The following is an 11,716-nucleotide window of genomic DNA, read 5'->3' as shown; positions in this document are numbered from 1 at the left end:
AACTCTAATGTGCTGGCAATAAATGTTGAATGAACCAATGAAGTATGGTGCTATTCCACGTAGAGACCACAAGGTGCCGCCGTTCTCCAAGCCAAGGTCGCTCAGTTCCTCAAATCTGATCCTAGCTTAGGTGGATTAGTGAGGTAGAATTCTTAGAATGTTCTTTCAAATGCTGACCCGGAACTGGACCTCTACCTCACTCCTCAAGGTCTCAAAACTACATAGAACTTACCTCTTTCTCCAAAAAGAGATTTCACTCCTATGTAATGCCGCAATCTGCCTATTCTGGAAATGTGTGTCATGGAGAGCACAGACCCCGGGTAACCGCGGCTGTGATGGTGGAAGCCCACAGGGCTCTGGGGGCAGAGGGGACTCTTGATCTAGTTGAGAAGGGGTCAGTTTGGTGGGCTTCCTGTAGGAGGTAATGTGTGAGCTGAGTCTGCTGTAGGGAGAGTGAGATTTGGCTGGGGAAAAAGTGAAGAAAATGTTCCAGGCATAAGGAACAGCATGTTGAAGTGAGAGAACATGCTTTTTGGGAGAAAAGAGGTTTTTTTTGGTTATTATTATTATTATTTATTGTGTTATGTTAATCATCATAAGTCCATCATTAGTTTTTGATGTAGTGTTTCATGATTCATTGTTTGTGTGTAACACCCCCGTGCTCCACGCAATTTGTGCCCTCCTTAATACCCACCACCAGGCTCACCCATCCCCTCACCCCCGTCCCTTCCCAAACAGTCCATTTGTTTCCCTGGAGTGCATAGTCTCTCATGGTTCATCCCCCCCTCTGATTTCTCCCCCTTCATTCCAAGAGGTTTTGAGTGACTAGAACCTTGTGTTTGAATGGGGCTGCTGCAGCCAGTAAAGGGATAACCCTGTGGGAGACAAGTAGTGCCTTTTTTTTGGTTTTTTGTTTTTTCTAGTGGCTTGCTGAGAAGCAATTCATACTATTTCCTCCACCCCCATCCCCAGCCCCTCCTTCCTAGCATAGGGTTTTGGTGTTTTGTTTTGTTTTTTAAGTTTTTTTAATTTGAATATAGTTGACACACATGTTACATTAGTTTCAGGTGTAAGACATAGTGATTGGACAAATTTATACATTTCAAAGCTCTGTTCCTCATGAGTGTAGGTACAACCTGTCACCATACAACACTATTACAGTATCACTGCCTATATTCCTTATGCTGCGACTTTTATTCCTGTGACTTATTCATTCCATAACTGGAAGCTATACCCATTTTCCCCATCCCCCCCCTCCTCGGGCAACCATTAGTTTGTTCTCTGTGTTTACAGGTCTGATTTTGCTTTTGTTGTTCTTTTTTTTTTTTTCTTTTTTAAAGATTCCACGTATAAGTGAGATCATATGGTGCTTGTCTTTCTCAGTCTGACTTATTTCACTTAGCATTATACCCTCTAAGTCCATCCATGTTGTCAGGAAAGGCGTGATCTCATCATTTTTTATGACTGTGTACTATTCTGTGTGTGTGTGTGTGTGTGTGTGTGTGTGTGTGTGATCTTCCTTATCCATTTTTCTATTGATGGACACTTTAGCTCCTTCTATATCGTGGCGATTATAAATAATGCTGCAATAAACACAGGAGTGGATCTATCTTTTTGAATTAGGGTTTTCGTTTTCTTCAGGTAAATACCCAGTAGTAGAATTATTGGATCATATGGCATTTCTGTTTTTGAAAAAAAACCTCCATACTGGGGCGTCTGGGTGGATCAGTGGGTTAAGCCTCTGCCTTCAGCTCGGGTCATGATCCCAGCTGGATCATGGATTGGATGGAGCCCCAATTTGGGTTCTCTGCTCAGTGGGGGAGCCTGCTTCCCCCCCTCTCTCTGCCTGCCTCTCTGCTTATTTGTGATCGCTCTGTCAAATAAATAAATAAAATCTTAAAAAAAAAAACAAACCAAAAAACCTCCATACCGTTTTCCACAGTAACAGTACCAATTTACATTCCCACCAACAGTGTATGAGGGCTCCCTTTTCACCACATCCTCAACAACACTCGTTATTTCCTGTCATTTTGATTTTAGCTATTTTAGCCATCCTGACAGTTGTAAGGTGAGATATCTCCTTGTGGTTTTGATTTGTATTTCCCTGATGCTGAGTGATGTTGAGCATTTTTTCATGTGTCTGTTGGTCATCTGTATGTCTCCTTTGGAAAAATGTCTATTCCAGTCCTCAGCCCATCTTAAAATCAGATTATTTGTGTGGGTTTTTTTTGAGAATGATAAGGTCTTTATATATTTTGGATATTATTCTGTTACTGCATATGCCATTTGCAAATATCCTGTTTACAAGGTTGCCTTTTTGTTTTGTTCATGATTTCCTTCACCGTGCAAAAGCTTTTCATTTTGGTGTAGTCTCAGTAGTTTAATTTTGCTTTTATTTTTCTCAGCAGAGGAGACCTATCTAGAAAAATGCTGCTGTGGCCAATGTCAGAAATCACTGAGATCTCTTCTAGGGATTTTATGGTCTCAGATCGCACATGTAGTAGGTCTTTAATCCATATTGAGTTTATTTTTGTGTATGGTGTTAGAAAGTGGTACAGTTTCATTCTTTTACACATAGCTGTCCAGTTTCCCTGCACCATTTATTGAAGAGATTGTCTTTTCCCCATTGTATATTCTTGCCTCCTTTGTCATGGATTAATTGCCCATATAAGCATGGGCTTATTTTGTGGTATCTGTTCTCTTCCATTTATCCATGCATCTGTTCTTTCTTTCTTTCTTTCTTTCTTTCTTTTTTTTTTTTTTAAGATTTTGTTTATTTATTTAAGAGAGCGAGAGAGAGAACAGAAGCAGGGAAGAGGGAGACCCAGGCTCTCTTCTTGACAGGGAGCCTGATGCGGGACTCAATCCCGGGACCCTGGGATCATGACCTGAGCTGAAGGCAGACACTTAATGGACTCAGCCACCCAGACGTCCCAAGATTTCATTCCTTTTGGTGGCTAAGTATTATTCCATTGTGTATTGTGTTCCCCTTTCTCCATATCCTCAACAACCTGTTGTTTCCTGTGTTGTTAATTTTAGCCATTTTGACTGGTGTGAGGTGATACCTCATTGTGGTTTTGATTTGTATTTCTCTGATGCTGACTGATGTTGAGCATCTTTTCATGTGTTTTTTAGCCATCTGTAAGTCTTTGGAAAAATGTATATTCATGTATTCTGTGTCTTTAGTGTTTTCTATATACAGTATCCCATCATCTACAAATAGTAATAGTACAAATTAACTTCTTAACCAATATGGATGCCTCTAACTTCTTTTTCTTATCTGATTGCTGTGGCAAGGACTTCTAGTACTAAGTTGAATACAAGTGGCAAGTGTAAACATCTTTGTCTTTCTGATCTAAGAGGAAAATCTCTCATTTTTCATCATCGAGTAAGATGTTTGTTGTGGGTTTTCCAAATATGTCTTCATTTTGTTGAGATCTGTTTCTTTTTTTCTTTTTTTTTATTTAAAGATTTTATTTGTTTGACAGACAGAGATTACAAGTAGGCAGAGAGGCAGGCTGAAAGAGAGAGAGGAAGAAGCAGGCTCCCCACTGAGCAGAGAGCCCAATGTGGGACTCAATCCCAGGACTCTGGGATCATGACCTGACCCAAAGGCAGAGGCTTAACCCACTGAGCCACCCAGGCGCCCGAGATCTGTTTCTTCTAAACCCATTTTGTTGAGTTTCATCATGAACAAATGTTGAATTTTGTCAAATTCTTTTTCTGCATTTATTAAGATGACCATATGATTTTTATCCTTCATTTTGTTAATGTGGTGTATCACATGGATTGATTTGTGAACATTTGGTCATTCTTGCACCTTCAGAATAAGTCCCACTTGATTGTGGTAAACGATCCTTTTACATTATTCTTGAATGTGATTTTCTAATATTTTATTAAGGATTTTTGCATCTATGTTAATCAGGGCTATTGGCCTGTAGTTTTCTTGTTTGTAGTGTCTTTGTCTGATTTTGATATCAGAGTCAGATGCTGGACTCATAGAATATATTTAGAAGCTTTACTTCCTCTTCTATTTTTTTTTAAGGATTTTATTTATTTATTTGACAGAGAGAGAGCTCACAAGTAGGCAAAGAGGCAGGCAGAGAGAGAGGAGGAAGCAGGCTCACTGCCGAGCAGAGAACCTGATGCAGGGCTCGATCCCAGGACCCTGGGATCATGACCTTAGCTGAAGGCAGAGGCTTTAACCCACTGAGCCACCCAGGTGCCCCTCCTCTTCTATTTTTTGATATAGTTTGGTAGAATTTACCTATGAAGACATCTCATCCTGGAGTTTTATTTTATTTTTTGATCACTGACTCAATTTTTATTGCTAGTAATCAATCTGTTCAAATTTTCTATTTCTTCCTAACTCAGTTTTGGAAGATTGTATGTTTCTAGGAATTTATATGTTTCTTCTAGGTTGTCCAATTAATTGGCATATAATTTTTTTGGTAATATTCTCTTATAATCCTTTCTGTTTCTGTGATGTTAGTTGTTACTTCTCCCTTCTAATTTCTGATTTCATTTTTTTTTTGGTTTTCTCTTTTTTAGTTGATGAGTCTGGTTAAGGGTTTGTCAGTTTTGTTTAACTTTTCAAAGAACCAGCTCTTGGTTTTGTTGATCTTTTGAAATTGTTTTTTAGTCACTTTGTTATTTATTTCTGCTCTGATCCTTGATATTTTCTTCTTCTACTCACCTTAGAATTTGTTCTTATTTTTCTACTTTGTTTAGGTGTAAGTTCAGGTTGAGATTTTTCTTGTTTCTTGAGGTAGGTCTATATCATCATATATTTCCTTTAGAACTACTTCTGCTGAGTCCTAAAGAATTTGGGTCATTGGGGCGCCTGGGTGGCTCAGTGGGTTAAGCCGCTGCCTTCGGCTCGGGTCATGATCTCAGGGTCCTGGGATCGAGTCCCACATCGGGCTCTCTGCTCAGCAGGGGGCCTGCTTCCCTTCCTCTCTCTCTGTGATCTCTTCCCTTCCTCTCTCCTACTGTGATCTCTCTCCGTCAAATAAATAAATAAAATCTTTCAAAAAAAAAAAAAAAGAATTTGGGTCATTATGTTTTTCTTTCCTTGTCTCTATGCTTCTCTGTTGCTGCTTTTAAAATAATCTCTACCTTTAAACTTTGATGTTTTAATTATTATATGTCCTGTGTGAACCTCCTTGGGATCAGCTTGTTTGGAACTCTCTGTGCTTCTTGGACCTAGATGTCTATCTCCTTCTCTATTTAGGGAAGTTTTCAGCTATTTTTTCTGCAAATAAGTTTTCTGTCCCCTTTCTCTCTTCTGGGACCCCTATAATGTGAATATTTATTCACTTGATGTTGTCCAAGAGATCCCTTAACCTATCCTCATTTAAAAAAATCTTCCCTTCCCTTTCCTTCTACCCCCTTCTTTTTTATTTTTTATTTCTTTCTTTTTTCCTTCTTTCCTTCTCTTCCCTTCCTTTCTTTCTTCCCTCACTTCCTCTTTTTCCTTCCTTCCCTGTCCCCCCTTCCTCTTTCTTCATTCCTTTCTCATTCCACTTCCCTCCACCTTTCTTCATTCCTTTCCCTCTTTTTTCTCTCTCTCTCCCTTTCTTTCTTTTCAGCATGGGTGCTTTCCATTACCCTGTCTTCCAGATTGCTGATTCATTCATTCTTCTGCATCTACTAGTGGACTGTTAATTCCCTCTAGTGTGTTTTTTAATTAAAGATTTAAAAAAATCTATTTAAGAGAGAGAAGGAGAAACAGACTTCCCACAGAGCAGGAGCCCAATGTGGGGCTTGATCCCAGGACCCTGGGATCATGACCTGAGTCAAAGGCAGACACTTAACCAACTGAGCCACCCAGCTGTCCCACTCTAATGTGTTTTTTATTTCAGTTTTGTATTCTTCAAGTCTGATTCGTTCTTCTTTTTTTTATATTTTATATCTCATTATTGAAAGTCTCACTGAGTTCTTCCTCCAGCCCAATGAGTATCTTTATTATCATTACTTTAAATTCTTTATCAGGCATATTGCTTATCTCTGTTTCACTTAGTTTTTCTGAGTTTTTCTCTTGTTATTTCTTTTAGAGACTATTCCTTTGTCTTCCTATTTTGCTTGACTTTCTGCATTTGTTTGTAGGGATTAGGTGGAACAGTTAGTTACTTCTTTTAAACTTGAAGAGGTGGTCTTATGTATGGTTGTCCCCTATGTATACTGTGTGTGGTTGGTGACTTTGCTGGTTGACTGGAGCTGTGGCTACTGTGGGATGGGGATCCTGGGGTTTTCCATGAAGTAGATGCCCTGTCATGACAGCTAAAGGTGAAGTGGTTGCAGTCCAGAATGTTCCAGGTTTCTATGTGTGGACAGCACCCTGGTAGGCAGCTAAAGCTGAAATGGGTGCAACTTGGTATATCTCAGGATGCCCTGGTGAGGTGGTTGGAGCTGAGGTGGTATGTGGACCAGGAGATCTCTGAGCTCTCTGTAAAGAGGGTATCCTGGCAGGATAGCGAAAACTAAAGTGGGTGCCTGCTGGGGGATCTGGGGCTCTCTGCACAGATGACACCTTAGCAAGATAGCTGAAGCTAAAGGGGATGTAAACTGAGATGTTCCAGGGGCTTGGCCCAAAGGGTTCTTTGGAGAGGTGGCTGGAGAGGAGGCAGGGTACAAGTTGGGAGGTCTTGGTACTCTCTGCACAGAGGTTACACTGGTAGGACAGCTAAAGCTAAAATAGGTGTGGACTGGTTTGATCCTGGGCTCTCTGTACACAATGTGCCCTAGAAGGACAGCTGAAGCTGAATTGGGTATAAACCATGGTGCCCCACGGCATTTAGCACAGTGGGTGTTTTGGTGTGGTGACTGGAGCTGAAGCTGGCGAGGGTGGGGTGTTCCCGAGTGATTAGCATGATGGGCACCTGACAGAGTATTTGAATATGAAGCTTATGTCAAAAGAGAGATTCCAGAGCACTCTGCACTGGAGGGGCCCTAGCAAGCAATCTAAAGGCAAAATTGTGTAAACTTGGGGGCGCCTGGGTGGCTCAGTGGGTTGAGCTGCTGCCTTCAGTTCAGGTCATGATCTCAGGGTCCTGGGATCGAGTCCCACATCGGGCTCTCTGCTCAGCAGGGAGCCTCCTTCCTCCTCTCTCTCTCTGCCTGCCTCTCTGCCTACTTGTGATCTCTCTCTGTCAAATTTATAAAAATAAAATTTAAAAAAATCGTGTAAACTTGGAATGTTCTAGGGTGCTTAGCACCTGTGTCACCTTGGCACAAAGGCTGGAGTTGCAATGAATGTTAACCAGGAGTGTCCTGGTGTGTATTGTCCTCTGCCCACCCTGATGGGGCAGCTGGTACTGGTGTGAGCTATAAGCCTAGTGTTCACTGAGGCAGCAAGATGGGTAGACTGGCCAGGCTGTGCACTAGTCTGTTTTCAAGGTAAGGGGGAGAGATCTGTACCCCTGAAAAAATAATACATTATATGTTAATAGAAAAAATAAAGTCATTTGGTCCACGGCCAAAAAAAAAAAAAAAAAAAAAGGTAGGGATAGTGTAGATCATATCTGTTAGCCCCTCCCACCTAGAGAACATTGCAGCATCTTCCCCCCCCAACCCCCTCCATTTGGTGGAGTTCAAGCTGGCTTTTTTATTTGCTAGTTGCTCTTGTAAACCACAGCTTTTTTTCTGTGCTCAAGGACCAAGGTATCTGTTCCTGAGCCCTCAGTACTAACCCCCCCACCCCACTGTAGTTTGAAGTATTAGGGGTGAGGTTCCCTTCATTACTATGTCTTCATCTCTCTCTATGTTCTTTATGTGGTCTTTTGTTGTGCAGAAGATGTTCAGTGGACCCCTAGTTCTTTAGGAAGAATGTTTTATAAATAGGTGTAATGTAGTGTGTTCCATGGAGGGGGTGAGTTCAAGGTCTTCCTATAGGCCATCTTGGACCAGAAACCCTTAGCATTGGGTTTTATCATTTATTATTTTTTATTTTGTTACATTAGTCGCCCTACAGTACATTATTAGTTTTTGATGTAGTGTTCCATGATTCATTGCTTGCATGTAACACCCAGTGCTCCATGCAATCTGTGCCCTCCTTAATACCCATCTTTTCAAATTTCAGGTGGGAAAAATACTATTTCATTGTGCAAATGGATAAATTAGCATTTCTCTTCTAAGTGGCATGTTTGAACAATGTTTTCAAATATGCCTATGAGTGTTATGAGGCCTCTCACCCACCAGAGAATGAGCATTATCTTAGGAACAAAAGAAAAGCTCTGCCTTCTGGCTGTGTGGGTGGGGAAGTAATGTGGCAATATTCCTATTTTCCTTTTATTTATCTTTTTTCCTCTCCTTCTAAGTCTCTTCACAGTTTTAAATTTCTTTCTTCTCTGTTGCCTGGGGTCCCATATGCTTATTGCTTTGTCCTTATCCTTACCCATACTCAAAAATGGGTATCTTTGAGCTCAAAGGACAGCGTTGTGAAACCCCAGGAAGGTGTTCTATGTGAGAAAACTCTGATGTGCTACATTAAATTCCCGTTTAATTCTTGGGGTGCTTGGATGGCTCAGTCGGTTAAGCAGCTGACTCAATTTCAGTTCATGATCTTAGGGTCGTGGAATTGAGCTCGGTGTTGAGCTCTATGCTTAGCATTGAGTCTGCTTTCCCTCTTTCCCTCTCCCCCTGCCCCTCCCCCCACTCATGCATGTGCTTACTTGTTTTCTCTAAAATAAATACAATCTTAAAAAAAATCCCATTTAATTTTTAAAACATCTGCCTATGGTGGGGACCCTTAAATCCATTTCACAGATGAAGAAACTGAGGCTTAGAGATGTTAAGACACAAACCCAGCATCTAATGACAAATATGTAAGAAGCAATTCCATTGGCTGCTCTTCTAGTCTTCACTTAACCAAATCTTCAGACATCAAGGTTCTGTTTAAGTTCCAGAGCAGAGAGGCTGCTAGCTTTCCATCTTGAAGAGAAACCTATTGTCTCATTCTGCCCAGTCAAGGAATAGAAGCCTTGTCTTTCACTTAGGAAGGAGTTGTGGAGTTTAGCTCAGCATCAGTATTACACTTCAGATAAAGAAGAGAGAAATGAGAAAGAAGGAGAACAAAAACAGAACATCTTTTCTCCTCAGAGAACCTAACTTCTGAGTTTGGCCTTGGTTCTAGTTCCATGTCTGCCATTCCAGTCTGTTGTGACATTGCTAAATTCCTTCTCAGTTCTGGGTCTCTATTTCCCCATCTACTGAGTTTTAATTCTAGTAACTATACTTTTTATATTTTTTTTTTAAAGATTTTTTATTTATTTATTTGACAGAGAGAGATCACAAATAGGCAGAGAGACAGACAGAGAGAGATGAGGAGAAGCAGGCTCCCTGCTAAGCAGAGAGCCCCATGGGGGACTTGATCCCAGGCTCCCGGGATCATGACCTGAGCCGAAGGCAGAGGCCCAACCCACTGAGCCACCCAGGCGCCCCATATACTTTTTATATTTGAGCTCTAACTCTGAGCTCTTTTCTATTCACCTGTTTTTGCTTCATAGCCTCCTACTCTTATTTTATGGTGGTTATTCCTTCCTTTGAGTCATTTAATATATTTGTTGTTAAGCCCTCTTTAGATTGCTCTTATTCTTCATTCTCTCAGTTGGGGAGATTGTGGGAACCTCAGGAAGTGGTTGTGAATCCATCACTTTATGATATTTCTCCCAAATACACCTGGTCAGGGCCTTATGAGATCATGTACTCTTGACCTTGTATATTAACAGCCCCTATATTGGTCCTAGCCTCCTATGGGTGTGTGGGGAGGCTTTAGTTTTGTTACTGGGAGAGGTGGCCAGACTTGTTCAAAAACACACACATAAGAAGGAGAATTGTAATCTGTTTGAACCCTTTCCATTCCTCTGCATCTAGCAGCCTGGGTGCTAATCTCAGCTTTGACTCATTGCTAGCTGTGTGTTCCTTGGCCAATTAAAAAAAAATTGGTTAAAAAAAAGTTTGGTTACCTGGGGAGCGACCCAGCTATCGTATCTCTATCCTTCAGATATACAAGACAAACTCAAAACTGTGTCCTTGGCAGAAGTGAAAAAATATGACAAGCTTAACCTGGTATATTAGAGAAAGTGTGGGATCTGGAGTCTGGGTGTATGATCTCAAGCAGGTCACTTAGCCTCTTGGAGTTTCAGTTTTCTCATCTATAAAATGGAGTCAATAATTATGCTTATATTCCTGGGTAGATGAGTGTAAAGTGAGAAAATTCACGAGGTTGCTATGTTGTAGTAATAAACATTATTTCCTTCTAGGGAGGGAAGTTGACTGGGGGACTATGGAAGTGGTGGAAAGTGACAGCTGATTCATCAAATCCCTCAGGGTTTTGAAAAGAAAGTGGGGAGAGATTCTCCATGGACTCAATGAAAAAACAAAGAATAACAGGAAATGATCCAGAGAAGACAAATTTTAGCTCTATTTTGGAAAAACTATGTGAAAAAAATGGGCAGAAGACACGAGCAGACACTTCTCCAAAGAAGACATACAAATGGCTAAAAGACACATGAAAAAGTGTTAGTCAACATTAACCATCAGGGAAATTCAAATTAAAACCATGTTGAGATACCACCTTACACCAGTCAGAATGGCACAAATCAAGAAGGCAAGAAATAACAAATGTTGGAGAAGTTGTGGAGAGAGGGGAACCCTATTATACTGTTGGTGGGAATGCAAGTTGGTGCAGCCACTTTAGAAAACAATGTGGAGGTTCCTCAAAAAATTAAAAATAGAACTACTCTATGACCCAGCAATTGCACAGATCTAGTGATAAAGATGTAGTGAAAGATACAGATGTAGTGAAAAGAAGGGCCATATGCACCCCAGTGTTCATAACAGCAATGTCCACAATAGCCAAACTGTGGAAAGAGCCTAGATGTCCTTCAACAGATGAATAGATAAAGAAGATGTGGTACATATGTACAATGGAATATTACTCAGCCATCAGAAAGGATGAATACCCAACTTTTGAATCAACATGGGTGAGACTGGAGGAGATTATCCTGAGTGAAATAAGTAAAACAGTGAAAGTCAATTATCATATGGTTTCACTTATTTGTGGAACATAAGGAGTTGTATGGAGGATGTTAGGAGAAGGAAGGGGAAAATGAAGAGGGAATCAGAGTGGGAGATGTATCATGAGAAACTGTGGACTCTGGGAAACAAACTGAGGGGTTTAGAAGGAAGAGGGTAGGGGATGGGTGAGCCAGGTGATGGGTATTAATGAGGGCATGTATTGCATGGAGCACAGGGTGTTATACACAAATAATGAATCATGAAACACTACATCAAAAACTAATGTACTGTATGGTGACTAACATAACATAATAAAAATTATATTAAATAAAAAAAATACTATGTGAGTTTAATCGATCTGGAAGGAGTTGCTTTTAGAGAGAATGAGTTTCTAGCCTCCTGAAGGAACCAAATAGAGTCCAGCAATAAATCTATACAACTATGGCCAATTGATGTTTGACAAGGAAACTAAGTTTGTTTATTGGGGAAGGAATAGTCTCTTCAAAAAATGGTGCTGGGACAACTGGATTCCCAGATGCAAAAGAATGAAGTCATGTTTCTATCTCACATAATATATAAAATTATAATATATAAAAACTGAATATAAACTGAAAATTGCACTAAGACCTAGATATAAAAGCCAAAAGCCCCTCAAAAAAATCCTAAATGCAAACAAAGAAAAAAAAAACCCCACAAA

This window comes from Mustela nivalis (assembly GCF_964662115.1).
Source record: "Mustela nivalis genome assembly, chromosome: 8".
Taxonomy (NCBI): Eukaryota; Metazoa; Chordata; class Mammalia; order Carnivora; family Mustelidae; genus Mustela; species Mustela nivalis.
The sequence above is the reverse complement of the archived record's forward strand: the minus strand, read 5'-3'. Positions refer to the sequence as shown.